Below are 20126 nucleotides of genomic sequence, written 5' to 3' on the forward strand. Positions count from 1 at the left end.
TTTTCAGTTGTTGCAAGGGCAACAGTCTGGATGATTGACTGATCTGGCCTTGTAACAATAACCAAAACGGCCTTGCTGTGCTGGTACTGTGAACGGCTGAAAGCAAGGGGAAACTACAGCCATAATTTTTCCCGAGGGCATGCAGCTTTACTGTATGATTACATGATGATGGCGTCCTCTTGGGTAAAATATTCCGGAGGTAAAATAGTCCCCCATTCGGATCTCCGGGCGGGGACTACTCAAGAGGATGTCGTTATCAGGAGAAAGAAAACTGGCGTTCTACGGATCGGAGCGTGGAATGTCAGATCCCTTAATCGGCAGGTAGGTTAGAAAATTTAAAAAGGGAAATGGATAGGTTGAAGTTAGATATAGTGGGAATTAGTGAAGTTTGGTGGCAGGAGGAACAAGACTTTTGGTCAGGTGACTACAGGGTTATAAACACAAAATCAAATAGGGGTAATGCAGGAGTAGGTTTAATAATGAATAGGAAAATAGGAATGCGGGTAAGCTACTACAAACAGCATAGTGAACGCATTACTGTGACCAAGATACATACGAAGCCCACGCCTACTACAGTAGTACAAGTTTATATGCCAACTAGCTCTGCAGATGACGAAGAAATTGAAGAAATGTATGATGAAATAAAAGAAATTATTCAGATTGTGAAGGGAGACGAAAATTTAATAGTCATGGGTGACTGGAATTCGAGTGTAGGAAAAGGGAGAGAAGGAAACATAGTAGGTGAATATGGATTGGGGGACAGAAATGAAAGAGGAAGCCGCCTGGTCGAATTTTGCACAGAGCACAACATAATCATAACTAACACTTGGTTTAAGAATCATGAAAGAAGGTTGTATACATGGAAGAACCCTGGAGATACTAAAAGGTATCAGATAGATTATATAATGGTAAGACAGAGATTTAGGAACCAGGTTTTAAATTGTAAGACATTTCCAGGGGCAGATGTGGACTCTGACCACAATCTATTGGTTATGACCTGTAGATTAAAACTGAAGAAACTGCAAAAAGGTGGGAATTTAAGGAGATGGGACCTGGATAAACTAAAAGAACCAGAGGTTGTACAGAGATTCAGGGAGAGCATAAGGGAGCAATTGACAGGAATGGGGGAAATAAATACAGTAGAAGAAGAATGGGTAGCTTTGAGGGATGAAGTAGTGAAGGCAGCAGAGGATCAAGTAGGTAAAAAGACGAGGGCTAGTAGAAATCCTTGGGTAACAGAAAGAAATATTGAATTTAATTGATGAAAGGAGAAAATATAAAAATGCAGTAAGTGAAACAGGCAAAAAGGAATACAAACGTCTCAAAAATGAGATCGACAGGAAGTGCAAAATGGCTAAGCAGGGATGGCTAGACGACAAATGTAAGGATGTAGAGGCCTATCTCACTAGGGGTAAGATAGATACCGCCTACAGGAAAATTAAAGAGACCTTTGGAGATAAGAGAACGACTTGTATGAATATCAAGAGCTCAGATGGAAACCCAGTTCTAAGCAAAGAAGGGAAAGCAGAAAGCTGGAAGGAGTATATAGAGGGTCTATACAAGGGCGATGTACTTGAGGACAATATTATGGAAATGGAAGAGGATGTAGATGAAGATGAAATGGGAGATATGATACTGCGTGAAGAGTTTGACAGAGCACTGAAAGACCTGAGTCGAAACAAGGCCCCCGGAGTAGACAATATTCCATTGGAACTACTGACGGCCGTGGGAGAGCCAGTCCTGACAAAACTCTACCATCTGGTGAGCAAGATGTATGAAACAGGCGAAATACCCTCAGACTTCAAGAAGAATATAATAATTCCAATCCCAAGGAAAGCAGGTGTTGACAGATGTGAAAATTACCGGACTATCAGCTTAATAAGTCACAGCTGCAAAATACTAACACGAATTCTTTACAGACGAATGGAAAAACTTGTAGAAGCCAACCTCGGGGAAGATCAGGTTGGATTCCGTAGAAACACTGGAACACGTGAGGCAATACTGACCTTACGACTTATCTTAGAAGAAAGATTAAGGAAAGGCAAACCTACGTTTCTAGCATTTGTAGACTTAGAGAAAGCTTTTGACAATGTTGACTGGAATACTCTCTTTCAAATTCTAAAGGTGGCAGGGGTAAAATACAGGGAGCGAAAGGCTATTTACAATTTGTACAGAAACCAGATGGCAGTTATAAGAGTCGAGGGACATGAAAGGGAAGCAGTGGTTGGGAAGGGAGTAAGACAGGGTTGTAGCCTCTCCCCGATGTTGTTCAATCTGTATATTGAGCAAGCAGTAAAGGAAACAAAAGAAAAATTCGGAGTAGGTATTAAAATTCATGGAGAAGAAATAAAAACTTTGAGGTTCGCCGATGACATTGTAATTCTGTCAGAGACAGCAAAGAACTTGGAAGAGCAGTTGATTGGAATGGACAGTGTCTTGAAAGGAGGATATAAGATGAACATCAACAAAAGCAAAACAAGGTTAATGGAATGTAGTCTAATTAAGTCGGGTGATGCTGAGGGAATTAGATTAGGAAATGAGGCACTTAAAGTAGTAAAGGAGTTTTGCTATTTGGGGAGCAAAATAACTGATGATGGTCGTAGTAGAGAGGATATAAAATGTAGGCTGGCAATGGCAAGGAAAGCGTTTCTGAAGAAGAGAAATTTGTTAACATCCAGTATAGATTTAAGTGTCAGGAAGTCATTTCTGAAAGTATTCGTATGGAGTGTAGCCATGTATGGAAGTGAAACATGGACGATAAATAGTTTGGACAAGAAGAGAATAGAAGCTTTCGAAATGTGGTGCTACAGAAGAATGCTGAAGATTAGATGGGTAGATCACATAACTAATGAGGAAGTATTGAATAGGATTGGGGAGAAGAGAAGTTTGTGGCACAACTTGACCAGAAGAAGGGATCGGTTGGTAGGACATGTTCTGAGGCATCAAGGGATCACCAATTTAGTATTGGAGGGCAGCGTGGAGGGTAAAAATCGTAGAGGGAGACCAAGAGATGAATACACTAAGCAGATTCAGAAGGATGTAGGTTGCAGTAGGTACTGGGAGATGAAAAAGCTTGCACAGGATAGAGTAGCATGGAGAGCTGCATCAAACCAGTCTCAGGACTGAAGACCACAACAACAACAACATGTCTGTATTACAAATATTTCAGGCACGTGAAATACAGGGTGACACTGAAAAACAGGAACATTTCCACAATCCAATAAAACTAGACGTGATGAAGGAAAGAAACTACATTCATAGTAATTGAAACCTTACCACTTTGCCATTTACAAAACTCTGATGGCGTATATCATTTTTTAAAAATTACGTCCTTTAGATGGCGTCCTCCTGTACAAATACATTCGTGAAATATGCTGTTGAGGTTCCTCATTGACCGCTGCAACATCTCAACTGGGATACTGTGAATTTGCATCTCGAATTCTCTGTTTTAACTCATCCAGGGTTCTTGCTCGAGCCATGTAGACTCTGCTCTTGAGGTAGCCCCACAAGAAAAAATTACAAACGGATAAATCTGGCGTTCTAGGGGGCCAGGGAATGTTATAGAATCATGAGATTACACAGTTGCCAAACAATTCTCACACATATGCCATTAATTGTCATGCAGTGTGTAATGTTGCTCTGTCCTGTTGAAACTAGGCTTCTTCAACGTTTGGAAAATTCGATGCAGGTGTAACTAAAGTTCGAAACATCTCCACATAACGATCGCCATTGACAGCTACTGTATTTCCCTGCTCATTCGTGAAAAAATGTGGTCCGATAATCCCATGTGGTGAAATGCCACACCATACTGTCACTTTACTAGCATGTAAAGGGTGCTCACGAACGTCATTGGGATTTGTGTTTGCCCAGTAACGGTAGTTCTGTTTATTCGCATAAACTGTGAGATGAAAATGTGCCTCATCTGACATCCACAACTTGGTTAGAAATTCATCGTCTTTGTTTATTTTTGTTATCATTTGGAAAGAGTCCTAATGGTAACCAGTAATCATTGTCCTTCAATTGTTGCATCATCTGTAGTCTGTACAGATGAAATTTTAAATCAAAATGAAGAATTCTGCGAACACCAATGCGAAGACGTTATCTACATATTTCCAACACATCGATAAAAGAGCAGAATTTACGATAACAACAAAACATGGCATCCTGCTGTGCCTATCACTCCTACAAATTGCTTTTTATAGATGTTTTCCTATCGGAGTTTAAATTCATACAATTTCTTTACTCTGATGATGGTTTCGAAATAATGAGGACATTCTCCAGTGATCAGTAGTTTTCACAGCACAATAGTGGAAGTCTTTTTTTCCTGACTTTATACAGTATGGACATGTCTCTGCAGATCATCTGTAATCAGCGACGGTGCATTTTTAATTTCCTGTCAATTCCAAGCACTTTTGGTGGTGTAATTGTGTTAAGAGGTTACACTTGGGCAGGACCAGGATTTGAATCCCGGAAAGGGTACCGCCATTTTTAATTTGCAGCCAATTCCAGGTGGGGGACGGTGTAGGATGTCAGCACAGCCCTGGGACAAAGAAATTCCCACCAATTCCCGCCAAAATTCAAAATTCCAGCCAATAGGGTGGATGGCGAAAGGGCGAAGGGGAAGGAGGGGGCTGGGGCCTACATGCAGGCTGAGAAAAATATATGATGTCATCTGGGGGGGGGATTGGGGGTGGTCAGGGGTAGGGGTGGGCATGGTTGAGGGGGATTAATTAATTAATTTAATTAATTTGTCTATCAATTTGATATTAAAATTGGGGTGAGAGCCCCCATCTCCCTACTACTTATGCATAATGTTATCTTTTGTGGATGCAAATTGTCTTTGTGTAGGGTCAACCATTCCATTCTTTTCCTTTTGTTAGCATAAAGACACCATTTTTCGTCATCAGTAACAATACAGGATAGGAATGATGGATGGTGTTTGAGCCAATTGAAGACGAACAAGCAGAGATGCGCTTATGGCCACCTACTGATTTTTGTGATTTTGGTTTAGATCGTGTGGTACCCATACACCCAAGTTTTGAACTTTTCCCACTGTATGCAAACGTTGTACAAACGTTGTACAATGGTGGAATGATCACAGTTCATCACATTTACCAGTTATCGAGGACAGTGATGTGGACAACTGTGGATTAGTAGGTTTAAACGATCTTCATCAAACACGGAAAGTCTTTGCTGAAAGTTGAGAGTCACTAATGTCAAAACGATCCTCCTTAAAAGGAGAAAACCATTTTATTGCCATGCTTTGTCTAATGACATTATCCTGATACAAGGCGCAAATGTTTCTGGCTGCCTGCACTGCTGTCAACCCTGTATTGATCTCAAACAGAAGAATATATCGGAAATGTTCTGACTTCTCTACTTGTACTCTATTTTCCAGCATCCACAGCTCCAGTCACTATTCCCAAATAACAACATGTAATCACAAGTAGCAACAATGAACTAAAAATAAAAACTGACATTCCATAAATAAACCCACAGCAAAACAAAAATGCAACTAAAATGGGGATCAATACATAGGCATTCTTGTTATGAGGGTGAGACTCATACAGGGACTTCTGTTATCACGACCTTGGTTCGCTGTCAAGCCATTTACCATACTACAAGTTTATCAAGCCATCATCTCGCTTTCCTGTTGGCTAACGTTTAGTCTTCCATATTTGTTTTCATTTTGTATTTTACAGAAGTTAGTTTCATCACATTGTGCTTCTGATTATCATTTCTCTTGTGTGTATCGCACTCTTTGGAATGCACTATAAATATATTGCTCATATTCTGACTGCTTTCTGCTCGCATCCATAGTATTGGATGGGGTAAATGATTCCTCCTTTGTTTTTGTTTAATATAAAACAGAAGCTTACTTCATTGAATGGTTTTCTGTTGACTTAGGTATGTTCGTTATTTCTTATGAATCTGTGTGTGAACTGCTTGATTTAAATGTATTGTAAGTATATTGGTTTTATTCCACTCATTTTTGTTTGTGTCTGCTTTCCATACTTTTTCGCATTTTATGGAGAAGTCCATGTCAGCAGGTTTTGACAGTATCACATTCAACCTTAATATATCTGATCACAGGATGAGTATGTAATTCTGCTTCGAATGATGTTGCTTCTTGGCACTGAGTGTCATGCATTTTGCAGTGGCTTGCAGAGTATGGATGTAGATATCTATACTTCGTAGTCTTGGTAACTAGACCATTCTGTCTTGAAAATGCTAAAAATGCGACAGCACTCATGCAAAAGTTTTCAAATATTATTAACAGGAACAAAAAAAAAAAACATTTTAGTGAAAGTCAATAAAAGTTTTGGTGGTTTTTATTAAATGCAAGAGTATGAAAAATGGACGGTAACAATAATAATGTAGAATACGACCAATACATTTGCAATTCATTTAAATAGAGCAATTCACACATCAAGTCTTAAGCACTAACAAATAGATATGAATTAACAGAATACAGTGAGACAAAACCAGCTTCTGTTTCATATGAAACAAAAACAAATATTGAATAACTTATCCCACCCAATACAACAGATGAGAGCAAAAATTAAGCAAAATACTAGCAACATGTTTACAATGCAATTCCAAGAGTGCAGTACACACGAGTAGGTCGAAATAAGATAATTTCCAATTGATAGCAGACATATGATCGAAATTGCAATATTGGATTTTACTAATGCATACATTTTACCATGAGACCCATCCATAAAGCATAAATGAAAAATATAATCACATAGTACTCGTATTCCACAAAGCACCATATTTTTCCGAATTCGAAGTTGACTGGCAAGCCGCTCGGAGCAATGATGTTGGTCTCTAATTCCATATTGTGGCAAGAACTTTGCAGAGAAGTATTTCACACCAGAACTCCAGGCTGCACTGATGTTTCAGACCAGAAATTGTTATCCCATAACCAGACCCAACCCAGCTTCACAGAGCACCTGGCTGTGTGTGTTCTACCATTCTGAAAGTTGGTGCTAAGATGTATGCTGCGCTTGCCTACTCCCATATCATTTGTTTATTGTCACTTCACTTGCTTTCTTTGTTATTTTTTCCTTGTTGTTTTATATTTGCTGCTGGAATTTAACCTATTTTTTGTAGCTTATGCTATCAAAGAGATGAAGAAGCAACTTCAAAATGATATAAGTTGCAGTAGTTATTTGGAGATGAAGAGACTTTCACAGAATAGAGTAGTGTGACGAGCTGCATCAAACCAGTCTCCAGACTGAAAATAACAACAAGAATGACGTTTTTATGCTGATCATTGTCACTTTTTAAATCGTCTACTATTCGTTGCCCAGCAAATTAATTTTAAAAAACGAGAATCTCCATAGAGCAAATATACAGCAAAGGTAGAATACCTGAATTCTCAAACAATGGCTTGTAGGAGTTTCTAGGTTTACATCTTTCGTGATCCTAATGGCCTTTTTTTTGTATTCTGAGAACTCGTTTAGTTGCTGCTATTTTACCCCAGAGTATGACCCCATATTTAAGGTGAGATGGAAAGTATGCATAATATGTCTCTTTACAAATCTTTTTGCAAGTCATCTATATTTGCCACTGAAGCTAATGCTGTTTGCATTTTCCATCACAAACTCAGTGACAGACTTAATAAGTATGCTCAGTCAGATAGCTAGTCCTACACCTAGATCTTAAACTACCATGGTTGGAAAAATGCCTTATTCCAAAAGCAAACAAAAGTGGGGTAGTCATTACTACGAAGTCACACACAGACATGACCCTACATATGGTAGTAATCCAGATTTCGCTTTTAGACTGAATAAATCTTAAGTTTTAAGTTCGCTGAGTTTCAGGTATGAATGAACTACTGTTACCAGTGACACAGACACCTTGAAAAATATGACAGTTTTGGGGCATACACCAGGCGCTAAGATAGAAGTGTTTATGAAACTTGAAGGTTGTTTACTTGGTTTGGACAAAAAATTATGTAACAATAAAGTAAATTATGAATATAATGTAATAATTACATTCAAATCAAATATTCAAATGTATGTGAATTCCTATTGGACCAAACTGCTGAGGACATCAGTCCCTAGACTTACACATTACTTAAACTAACTTACACTAATGACAACACACACACCCATGCCTGAAGGAGAACTCGAACCTCTGTCGGGAGTGGCTGCCCGCACCATGACGTGGCATCTCAAACCGCACGGCCACTCTGTGTGGCAATAATTACATCGAAAATATTTCTATAAATATATCTGAAGTAATCCCCAATCTATCATTAGCATATGACACGGTCCTGTATTAATTTTGGGAGAAAAACTTCAATACCATACTATCTTTCTCAATATTTAATGCACAAGGATATTTGACTTGAGCATGTATGTACAACAAATATTTCTACTTTTTATTCTTGAACCTACTTCTACAACTGGGGCACACACGTGTTACAAAAATAGCAAACACATGGTTTCTTTCTGTCATTCCAAAGGTTCTTAAGGACAACTGACCGACAATTACCACCAGATTTTTCCCTTCAATAGCTGTCAACCATTTATGTGCACTTGCTAATTAGTAAAGTGCATATAGATAACTGAGGGATCAGAATGAGGAAGAGTAAACGAATTTTATAGTTTCAAAAGTACAATAACATTCCACTCGAGCATAGAGTTCCACACAAGTTGTTCATCTGTTGTTACAGCTGGGAGTGTGTTGTGCCAGTAAAAGGCCTGGCTGCACTGACATTTTGGACTGGAAATTGATGTCACCTGACAGTACCCATTCTGCTTCATTGAACACTTTGCTATGCATGTTCTATCATTCTGAAAGTGGCTGCTAAGGCGTATGCTATGCTCGCCTGCTCCCATATCACTTGCTTATGGTCATTTCGCTTGTTTTCTTAATTTTTTGTTTGTTCTTTTATATTTGTTGCTGGGATTTATTTATTTTTATATAGTTTATGCTATTAATTATGTTATGAATACAGTAAGCAGGTTTGAAATGAGCTTGCATGACATAGCATAGTGTGGAGAGCTGCATCAGACCAGTTTTTGGACTGAAGATGAGAACAAGAACGACGATGACAATATTATAATAGTGATGAATATCACTGTTTAAATAGTCTCTTCCCTGCCCATTAGCCTAGCTTAAAAAAAACGAGAGTCTCCATAATATATATATATATATATATATATATATATATATATATATATATATATATATATATATATGCTAAAAGCAGAATATGTAAATAAAATTCCTAAACTCTTAAAAAGAGACTTACAGGAGTTTCTAGGTTTATATTCTTTACCATTCTAATGGCCTTATTCTTGTATTCCGAAAACTCGCTTAGCTGCTGCCAAATTTCACTAGAATATAGCCCCACATTTAAGTTGGGAAGGAAAGGAGGTATAATAACTACTTGTAATTGTTTGTCACATGACATACATATTTTAAATAACATGGAAGGTGATCCTGTTTGTGTGTTTCGTCACAAAGTCAGCGACAGCATTAATAAGAATGCTCAGTCAGGCAGCTAGTCATACACCTAGATCTCAGATTGTCACGGTAGGCACATAATCAGCAGATATATATATAGCAAGCTATTAAAAGTGGTTTCGTCCTTCACAAGTAAGTGCAAAACAGTTGCATACATGCCACACTTTCTTCTGTAAAAATTTTTCTTATTGTACTAGTCTCTGTGGAAACTATACTATACACTGACAGTATTCATGTGACAAAAGAAAACAACAAGAGCTATCAAAAGAATACTGAATATATGACTGAAACATATAGGCCACCTTTTTCAGTAATTTACAACATTAATTGTATGGCCCTTGTATGCCAAAAAGTGCCTTACTCCTAAAGCAAAAGAAGGTTGGGTGAGTCATTATCAGAAATGTGTGATGTACACATACTTGACTCTACTTATGGTAGTAATATAAATTTCACTTCTAGATGGAATAAATCTTAATAATTTAAACTTTGTAGCAGTCAGTATGTAAATGAACTACCTTTACCAGTTATGCACATGCCTAGAGAAATATGAGTTTCTTGTCATACAACAAATGCCAACAGAGAAAAGTTTATGAAATTTGAAGGATGCTTACTTGACGTAGACAAACAATTATACATTAATTTATGAACAGGTGTAGAGTAATAATTACATTTAAAATATCCATATAAATGTCTTTAAAGTAATCCCCAATGTATAAGTAGTGTATGGTGCGGTCTTCTCGTATTAATTTTGCTAGAAAAGCTCCAATACCATAATACACTTCTCAATAATATTTAACACAAAATGATAATTAACGTGATCATATATGTTACAACATTTGTTGACCACTGTTTAATCTTGAATCTGTTACTACAATGGAGTCAAATGCATGTTACAAAAATAGCAATCACATGGTTTGTTTCTGTCAGGTGAAAGTTCTTAAGTACAACTGCAATGTAATTAGCACTATATTTTTTCGTTTCATAGCAGTCAGCCATTTTAGAATACTCGCTAATTCGTTTAGTTCATTTGAATAACTGAGGGATCAAAATCAGGAAATCTACACGAATTTTATAGCTTCGAATATACGATAATATTTCAGTCGAGCATAGAGTCCCGCATCAGTTGTTCATTAGTCATTGCAACCAGGTGGATACGATGTACAGCACCCAGTCACACAAAGTGGTTTCTGGTCTGAAGCGCCAATGCAGCCAGGAGTTTTACTGGCACAAGACACTGCCAGTGTTACACTTCTGATATTTTGTGCTCTTTGGCCGTATTTTTGTCTGTAAAGTGTCTTGAAGATTTAGAATGTCATTTAATCGCTTGTACAGGCAGATTCTTTTCATAGGTGCTATCAATTTCCTGTAGAAGCGTGGTAAATGACGATGATGATGTTTGGATTATGGGGCACTCAACTACATGGTTATCAGCGTCCGTACAAATTCCCAACGTTTTCTCAGTCGAATCCTGACACTTGCATTAATGATGATGAGGACAATACAAACACCCATTCATCTCAAGGCAGGTGAAAATCCCTGACCTCGCTGGGAATCAAACCTGGGACACTGTGTTGGGGAAGCGAGAACGCGTTCTCGAGACCATAAGCTGCAGACGAAGTGTGGTAAACATCATAACACTTTGCACTTGATGCTTTGAACAAACTGGACTCCTATCTTTGAACAGAAAAATTAAGAGGATTTGTTGCTTCTTTGCATCAAGTGTGACAGCTCAGATGCACTCTCATTTTTTCGATATCTTGGACAACCACACCTATTTTCGGTTTTTATGCAACTTTATCATATTATCGAGTCTGTTGTAGTACATTTTTGCCGTGATAGCATTGCAAAACGTCTTTACAGCAAGCCATTGGTTCGAATGTGTTCTGAAAAATAATGAGTTTGCAGCAGGTTAGCAGTTACACCACATCCTTTGTCGTTTTTCTTCAGTTTTTGTATATTTATTTTCCTTTTTCTTGTAGGCTTACTGGTAACATAGTGGTGTGTTTATTTAACATAATTTATGTACATACACTTTTTATGTACATACATTTTATGTACATTCACCCACTATAGAAGTGGAAAAAAATCCGGTCGCAGTTTAAGTGTACTGCAAACATTGAATATATATCTGACACATTTCAATCTCCTTTTGCTGCCCCCCCCCTCAACACAGAAGTATGCATGAACTTACAATACAGTTGCAAACAAAGCAATTGTTTTAGTTCCTCAGTGTCATCTGTTGAGGCGTAGACCAAGCAACAGCATGTAGAGAAGTAGACACTGACACTGATGAAAGAGCCTGATGGAATCTTGTATACTGATATAATCAGCCTGTCAGTCAAATGTTAGAGGCAAAAAACTGAAGTTAAATTAAAGAGAACAGCAGAATTTTTACTTTTAGTACAGTGTGTGTTTTTTTGTCTTAAATTTTTCACTATTATTATGATTTGCATTAATTTTGTTTATTTCTTATTGACTTATTTGCAAAGGAGAATATAAAACCTAGATGAGGATGTGTGGTAGTGATAAAAACAAATAAAAGAGGTGTTCCGCACGAGACTTGTCCAGAAAATTGGTTTTTGGGTGAATGACGAAATTTCACTCGGTACAGCGTGACGTATTTTCCATCTATCATGTATTCCACAGATCTTCATTTTGCTTTTGAATAAAACACGAAAGCATTTCTTCATATTGCGTGGTATCACATGGGAAGTATATTTCAGTTTAACACTTTTCACTCTAGTCCACACAATCGTGAGGGTTTGGTTTAAATTTTCCACGGCTCAACTAAATTACTTTTCGCCATCATTCCGGATTGCTTTACTGATTGTGTGAGTTCCTGGCCTCCCTTTAGTTACATATTGTGATTACCAGAGAGCAACAGCAGGAAAGGGGCGGGTGTTGGGGGGTGGGGGAATATTGCAATGCGTAGAACAGAGATTTTTCACCCCTTCTGCGCAATACGTCAGCGTCGGGAAACTCAACTCAATTCGCGCAAGCTCTTATTCATGGAAGAGAGTACTAACAATGCCGAACTGTGCTGTGTGTGAAATCTACAATCAGAAGGCTAAAGGCAGTAGTGTTGCCTATCATAAGTTCCCCAAAGATCCTGAAAGATGTACTCAGTGGGTTCGGCTCTGTAGAAGAAGTGATAGTATTAACATTAAAAATGTTACTATCTCTAGCACAAATTTTAAAGATGACGACAGTTTACGTGGTCTCCAAGTCGAATTGTTGAAACTTTTGTCAAAGTGTTGTGGACTGGCAAGACAGCCAATCCACAATGACGGGTAGCCGAAAGGCACGCGTTTAAGCTCACGCAGGCTGGCGTGAGGTCTGGAACTGGACAAGGTAATTAATATAGCCAATAACGTACGTAGCTGCTGGAATACTTAACTTTAATCCACAATTGGTGAACATCGGTCTGACGGTACATGCATCACAAGATAAATAGCAATTGATAATGGCGCCTTGCTAGGTCGTAGCAAATGACGTAGCTGAAGGCTATGCTAACTATCGTCTCGGCAAATGAGAGCGTAATTTGTCAGTGAACCATCGCTAGCAAAGTCGGCTGTACAACTGGGGCGAGTGCTAGGAAGTCTCTCTAGACCTGCCGTGTGGCGGCGCTCAGTCTGCAATCACTGACAGTGGCGACACGCGGGTCCGACGTATACTAAAGGACCTCGGCCGATTTAAAGGCTACCACCTAGCAAGTGTGGTGTCTGGCGGTGACACCACACAAAGAAGCTCTTAAAGCCGACAGCAGCTCCTGCATTCATCTTACTTAAAGTCATTTCTGCTGCTGCTGTTTCATCCTATATCAAACAAAGAAGTGACAGAAGAAAAGATTGTTAAACACGTAAACGTGCACTTAACGTGCTAGCTTCTTTTGTCACCGGGGGGAAAGAAAGTAGATCAGAGCCCAGGAACAGAAAAAGGCCTTGTCGACGATAAAATGAAGAGGCTTGAAAAGGAATTATCACCTATGAGAGATAAAACCAGCGTTTAACAGCTGAAAGCAATTCGTTGAGGACGAAAAACAAATTCCTGTCTCCTGCATTAAGCAGGCAGAGGAAGCAGTGCCAGGGCCTTCAGTGTTGACAAAGCGCTAAAGTGATAACAAAAGTACAGCAAGTTTTACAAAAAGTACTTACGGACACACAAACTAAATGTTTTATGAAGTCCAAGAAGAGTACACGTTGGAGTCAGGAATATGTAAGCCAACAATTCCTTCTGTGCCCTCTGCTCTGAAAAACTTACATTTATTTGACAAACGTAATGTTTATACATTTAGGCTACCGGAATTTTGTATGTTAAAATGATGGATTTCTAATTCTTTTCACTGTCTTCCTGCCATTTTAACGGATGTGTTGCACTTAATGAGTAAGCAGGTAATGAGCTTAAGCGAAGCAGAGAGGCTGTGCGTTTTTAGTTTTTATGAAATGAATGTGGACAGTCACATATGCTACTGCCAAGAAACTGACTTCATATAAGGGCCACATAGCCAGGTACAGGTTGTTATGGCACTTGATTAATGTGGAACCTGGAAGCAGCCTATGTGTTATAATTCCGATACTACGATGAATCGTGATTCAACGACCCTAACGATAAAACAAAATGTGTTTGCGTATTTACTGATGTACTTTGGGAAACCACTTTTCGGACGATATTTTTGCATTAAGCGATGGAAAAAACAACAACCAAACGCGTAATCGAGCAGCTGTTTTCGAAATATAACGGCGAGTTAAAACTGCCCTAAACTTACTGCTCATCATCTGACAGTTTCCGGAAAGGTTCGACAGTGTGTTCATCTTGCCTGCCAGCTCGTTTACAACACCTTGTCAGAGGCAATTTCTTTCGTTCCGCCTGAAGAAAAAGATACTGCAGAATTTTTTAAGTTGGTGAACGATACGTTTGATGTCAGAATTCGAGAGCACGTGTTGGCAAGCGACCAATTTCAAATGCTTTTGGGTTGTGTATGGCGACACAAAAGCAAGTTCTTCGCATATTCTACTTCCTCTGTTAAAAAAATGGAGAGTACGAAATCATAAAACTTTACTTCCTTTCCAAAAGGGATTACGCACGTCGGTCCAGGCACTATTGGGTTATTTCTCTGATTTGAAGCATTACCTACGATTTGAAGTATGTAGGCTATTGACCTCAAAGTTCAACCAAGACTGTCTGAAAAACTCATTTTCCTAGGTAAGAGCAGTTGATAGGGCCTATGATCATCCCTTATCAGTGGAGTTCAAAAGACATTTTCGTATCTCAGTTATGAGCAAAAGTATTGCTGGCGTTCAATTACGTAATTCTTCACCAGTTGCAGCGGTAACTGATACGAACTATCTGACTTCCAAGTTGTTAACAGGACTTCTGCCGGACAATGAGGACGCTTTGTTAATGATAGAAGATGAGTAATAAATGAGAGACAGTACACTAGATGATTTAACTGTTTCACCGTTGATAGAAGCTCCATAGTGTTTCTTAGGTCTCCGCCACGTCGCTGGATATATTGCTTCCAGATGCGCCTCCATAGACAAATCACTTGGCCATCCTGGTAGCACAATAATGGAAGTGTCAGAAGAACCTACAAGTTGTGAGTGGATTGAGAAACTCTCTCGTTGTGGCTTAATCGTCCGTTCAGATGAGTAGTTTTAAGTTGTTAAGCAGTTAGAGGCGCTATTTTTAAATGTTCACAGCAGCAGTCTGTGTAAAGACGTCGATGTGATTAGAAACCTGTTGAGCCTTTTAACTGGGAAGTTTTCAGATATTTGTCAAGAGTCATCTCATTGTATGCAAAAACCGGAACCTTTATCCGAATAAAACACCTCAACACATCAGCAAGAGGCACAGAGGGCCAGACAGCAGCCGCAGAAAACAGCACGCAAGTGGAGAGCTTCAGCAGTTCACTCCAGATCGGATTAACGTGTTTAAATTCTTATTCAAATTGTTGAAAATGAAGCAAGTAATCGTGTAGCTTATATATCATTATGCGTAGTAATGTGTCAAGTAACCTGACTTATAGCTTTTCCTTACTATTTAATATCTGCATGAGAAAGTATTATACACTATTACCGACTGTGACGCAAAAAATATGTTTACTAAATTGAAAGCTGTTGTGATTGTTACGTTTATATACGATTCAGAATCGTATAATATTTGGAAACTGACTGAAGGATGCCAGGTGATGCGCTATGTAATAGAAAATATTGGATGATAGAATATACCTGTTAAGGGGGCCAAAATCAATAGTTTCGCCAGTTCTATAAAGACAATATAAGAATTTCATACTCGTAGTAAGTAGTAACATTCAGTCCCTGTATAGGTAAACTTCTGTCGAACCGATGACTGGTTACATTGACCTACAGTTTTCGTAAATTAATGTTATTCTGGGCGGAATAGCACCATACGCAACCGTGAGAATACGTCTCGCACTGATGAAGCGTCTCGACAATGACGTCACGCGAAAGCGCGCCATTGCTGCCAAACGCATTGGCCCAGCCTTCTATGCAGGAACCTTGCCGGGACAGATCATTTCGAACTTCAACACGCAGACGAAGCCATTTGTCTGGAAGATAAATAGAATGTACTTTGCTGCATTTCATTACTTTAAGGCGATTCCGCATTATTTGGCATTGGGAATGTTTAATTTAATGTATGTAAGGCGTCTAAACAAATGCATGCAGTGCCACTTGGCTTTTAGACATGTTTATAATTTGAACAATGTGAACATGTTAGTGACTTTTTTAACAAACTATCATCGTAAGAACTTTTCCATTATTTTTATCTGGTTCTACAGGTCATAATATGTGGAAACTCTTACATTTCAGATAAAGGCTTAAAAATTCCCTTGCAGGTTGGAAAGGGCCAAAACAAACTAACCGTAAATTACGCTGGTGTAAGACAGCAGAAGTATATAAAGAGGAAAAACGCCAACTTCTACTAGTCTTTTTCTAGATTCATCACTGTCAAAAGAAAATGCCTTGTATGAATACCAAGAAATGACTGCTGCAGATGACCAAACACTTCGCTCAACAATCCTACACATTTTGCACACGTTTGGTCAAAATGCATCCAAACAGCAAAGTAAATCAAACACAAAATTTTTCTCTTTTCAAGTATCAGTATTTCTGTTTGCACCAGTAGCCACTATTTTAACTCACAATTGCAGTTAAGAATGAACAAATGGTAAAAATGCAATAAATACATATAACATTTGAAGTTTAGAATTCTGCCGAAAGCATAAACAATCAACTTCGTCCCGAGATCACGTGACAATCTCAGTTTAATGTCGACAAAGAGAGCTGAACGCAATGCTCACCCTAGATACATTTCTACTCCACGAGCTGATGCAATGATTTGAAGAGAAGCAATCTACCTTCAGTCTTAGTTTCCCTATAGCAAAGCAGACGTTTTTCCTGGTTTCCATTCTCTTTTCTCATCGAAAGCTCGATTTAGCAGAGCAATTTCATATTTTTTTACAGAAATAGAAATATTTTGTCCTATTTCTCAGAGCTTCACATCAGCCAGTCTTTCTATTCGAAACAGTACAAATAAGGTGATGAAAATACACTTGCAATTTTATTGTGTTAATAAAATAATTTGTTAGAGTTCAGTCATCCAGACAAAAGTCTGATTAAAGAGTGCAGACAGAAATTCAGCAAATCTGACTGCAAACAGCCAGCCATGTAATGCCCTTCAAATTTCAATATTAGTTTTATGCTGAGTTTTCGACATTTCAACTAGTTGAGTCAGTCAGTTTAATGCTCTTCAAATTTCAGTATTATTACTTGTTCGTTATTTCACCTATCTAGTCAGTTCAGCAAGTTCTTACTCTTTGATTAATTTCACTCTGATTGATGTTGACCATAAATTCTTTTTGTATTGAAATGTGGTGCATATCTTTTTAAGGCCTGTGGGTACTGACATCCACCAAACCAATGTCTTGTATTGGTACCAGAACAGTTTTTACGATAATTTCACCTTTTATCCCAAAAAAACTGTGAATTTTTCTTGTATTGGTACCAGAACAGTTTTTACGATAATTTCACCTTTTTTCCCCCAAAAAACTGTGAATTTCAGCACACAGTCAGCAGCTGTTTGCCTTGGCATATGAATCTTTTTGTTTTATGGTTAAAGAGAGTTAAACAGGAGGGAAAATTAAAATAAAATGCAATAATGTGATTTATATCGTTTGACCACTTCGGCATGCTGGTTCTGTTAATTGATCAGGAGTTAATGTAGATACTGATCAGGTTGTGGGTTCGGGCAAGAGCCTGTTGGAAACTGGAGATGGGGAGTGTAATGTTGTTGGATATTCAAATGCTCCACATGCTTGTCAGCAATTGGATAGGATGCCTAATCCAGACTACTCGTTAACTGCTGTGGAACAATGTGTTTTTTGCTCATCCTGCATAAATGCAGTGATAGAGAATAGAAGCAAGTGAAGTACCTCTGAAGTACATTGAAACACATTATTGGAGCTCATTTATTAACAATCAGTAGGCTGTAAACAAATAGATGCATTGAAATATTGTTACATACAGGGAATAACCGAATTCGAATAGTGCAGCACCATTTAAGTGATTGCGACAGGAAAGAACAGTCAGTCAGCTAGCTGTGGAGCAAAGTATTACTACCATTGCAAGTGCTATGGTTTCATCATCATTGCAGAAATATGTGTTGCTTCACAACCGAGGGAAGTTGTCAGAGATCATAAGAGCAAATGTATCAATGAATTATCAGGTATAGCACAGGCTGAGATGGTCATTACTATTTGTTAGCAATAAGATGACAATTATATTCCGTTCATCATAAGAATAAACCACATGTAAACATTACACTACGTATTCTTCCCTGTTTGATTTAACCATGTAGTTACATATGGAAGCCACTGAAGGTACTACAGTCAGTCGTCTGATAATCTTTGAACTCCTTCTATTTTGAACTCTGAGGAATACGGTACATTTCATTGCTGCTACGCTGATAACGAGGCGATCAACAACGGAATCCCAAGCCACCAAGAAGTCCACACTTCCTCCTCTTTCATGACGTGCTGTTCTGCATTTCACCATCGTTCAGCAGTGACGTGTCACAAAGCTTCGTGCATTAGTTCCAGAAGTTTGGCAGCTTAAATATCTTTTTATTTCTCGCGACAAGTCGCTTAACTTGGCTTCAGATCAGTACTATTGGATTCAGATAGTAGTAGCACGGTGACAACAGTAAAAATGCAGTATTTGTACAGTATGCTCGAAGCCGTGAAAATTGTTTTCCGTGTTTCTATTATGCTTATCACTCTGGCTCGTGTGAGACCACAGCTGTCGTATAAAACAGTGGGCACATTCAAACAAAGAGTATTTGATTTTTCATTTTTCTCCAAAAAATTTAACTTTGTAATGTCTTTTTGACTTCAAAAATCCTTAACAAACTTTTATAAATATCGATAATTAATAATGTGTATTTGCAATGAAAACCACAATTCTGAGTGTGATATGTAATTAGAAACCAGAAGATGTGCATTTTTCTTGAAAAAATTATGGTTAAGTGTGAGTTAATTACCACATATTAATAAATTTCATATTTAAATGATTTAGTTATTGAAATGAAAAAAGTGTTGTTTATATCGAGTTTCTTTTTTTTGCATTTTGTTCGTTATATTTGGTCGTAGCGGACGTCACATGACACCTGTTGAAGTTCGTTGTTGATCCTTTCACCCAGTTTTTATTATTATTATTATTATTATTATTATTACAGAGGCTAGCCAACTCTCAGACCGAACACGCTTTTTTTTTTCATTCTGTTCGATATAGTTCGTTGCGTTTGGTCTGGATGGACATCACAAGACATCCGTACAAGCTGATCGTTGATTCCTTGACTCAGTTTTTTTTTTTTTTTTTTTTTTTTTTTTTCAGAGAGGACGCAGCCCTCTGAACGAACACGCTGAGCTACTGTGCCAGCGTCACGCTGAGCTACCGTGTCAGCTTAGAACCGGCGCCCACCAGCCCGCTGGATGGATCATCAATCAATGACGCTACCCATTACCCTAATGTTACAACTTATTTATTACAAGATTTCTCAACAAACGTCAAAGCTCATTTTTCCCTGTAATGTTCTGAAAAACATAAAGAACAACTTGTTTCTAGCCATTAACGGTGTTCTGCGCGCGTTTTTCACTGCGAAGTAGGAAGCAGTGTCCTACATTTTCGCGGTACATATGAACAGTGAGACAAGTAGCGCTTACAAAAACTGTGACTGGATACGATATTTGAAATAAAAATTACATAGCTGAAGTATGATTCAGAAAAACGTTGATAGCTTTTGATACATCAGAATGTTTTAAAGTTTTATTTACAGTGACGTAGTAATAAAATGTCTAATACGTAAGTTGGATCTACTTCCAAGTGCGTAACAACACCAGTGTACGAGAGCTGAGGCTGCTGACCAATCATCGCGTTTGTATTTGTTTACATCAGGTTTATTCTTATGATGAACGGAATATACTACTTTAAGCAGCCAATCAGATCATCTCAAGCACTTCTATACTCGCGGTATTTCTAATGTCAGCCAATCAGATTACCACACATAATTTAGACTAGAAATTTCTTAATTCCGAAACTAAATAAAATTTATTTAAAACAAAATAC

This window comes from Schistocerca serialis, chromosome 8 (assembly GCF_023864345.2).
Source record: "Schistocerca serialis cubense isolate TAMUIC-IGC-003099 chromosome 8, iqSchSeri2.2, whole genome shotgun sequence".
Lineage (NCBI taxonomy): Eukaryota > Metazoa > Arthropoda > Insecta > Orthoptera > Acrididae > Schistocerca > Schistocerca serialis.